The sequence below is a fragment of the Aplysia californica genome, unplaced genomic scaffold, assembly GCF_000002075.1.
Source record: "Aplysia californica isolate F4 #8 unplaced genomic scaffold, AplCal3.0 scaffold00176, whole genome shotgun sequence".
Classification (NCBI taxonomy): domain Eukaryota; kingdom Metazoa; phylum Mollusca; class Gastropoda; order Aplysiida; family Aplysiidae; genus Aplysia; species Aplysia californica.
The window spans coordinates 777645-778960 of record NW_004797446.1 but is presented as its reverse complement, the minus strand read 5'-3'; positions in this window follow the sequence as shown (position 1 = coordinate 778960).

The window sequence follows — 1316 nt, the reverse complement described above, 5'->3', positions numbered from 1 at the left end:
CCCCCCCCACACACACACACTCCACACTTTGCTTATTAATTCTTATCGGAGATAGACGCCTTGTTATTTGAGGTACAGGGTTCCGGAGGTTCAATAGCATTACTGGCTTGGAAAGGGGATCAAACCCAATTTAGCACACAGTACAGTATTAGAGTTATGGAACTTTAAAACAAATGCGCAATTGAATGAACACCACTCGGACTGTGGTCTGAATTTATTAGAAACAAAAAATAAACAAAACAACAACAAACAAACAAATAAAAGAACGAAACGTTTTTTAAAGAAAAAACCCATTCTCGTCATGACATCATAATAAGGTCAATCGATACTTTAAAACGCCTTAATCAAGCCTGCTCTGTATAGTATTACATAGTAGTAAAGTACCTATCTCAGCTCGGATTTAAGACCAGAAGTGCGACGTAGAGACATTCCCCTACACTTTTATCTATGCAAATCGTGGGCAAACAGAACTGTACTGTGTACGACTTTTTGCCGACTACACTTCCCGCGGCTAGTCCCAATACCCACAGCATGACGTGGGCGAGGTAGTACATTTGCGAGGCATCGTGGTGAAATCAGGCGCTCGTCAAAGCAATGAAATCAAAGAAACCGGTACTTTTCTGGAAGATGGGAAATTGTTTTTGTTTTTTATTTTGTGTTTTTAATTGGGATCATCACCTTGCGTCCTTTTAAAAACTCATTTCTGTGTGGATCTTGTTCTTTTTTTTAAACCCATTGATTAAAAGCCCAGAAATGTATATTTCCCGTTTCCAAGGACACTCACACTTAGGAAGTTACCAAATTTGGCAATTATTTTCTCGCTAATTTTACCTCTGACACCAGGTGACCCTCCTCTCCTTCAGTCGCAAATATCTCGACTTCTATCCAAAATATTCGTGTATTTTTTTCCCGCCAAATGCATGACAAAAAGAACAAGCTTTATGATATTATTGATAACTCTATATTATGCTCTAAATTTGTCAAGAGCATGATTTCACCACGTTGCGATACGTACATTTGTACATGTAGTACTTCAGACAGGCGAGTTTACGAGAGGGAGGGCCGTACTATGTAACAGGAGGGCCCTCGTAACTCAAAGGGGTACACACGGTCGGTTTTTAATCGGCCGACGAAAGTTATGGCAAATCACAAACATCCGAGTGTTCGTCGCACTATAATTTAGATCTAGATGGACTCCAGGATTGCGAGGCTTTTAGTATTAAAATTTTCATAACAAAGAAGTCAGGAAGGAAAAAAGGAGGGGAGAGAGAGAGAGCGAGAGAGCGAGAGAGAGAGAGAGAGAGAGAGAGAGAGAG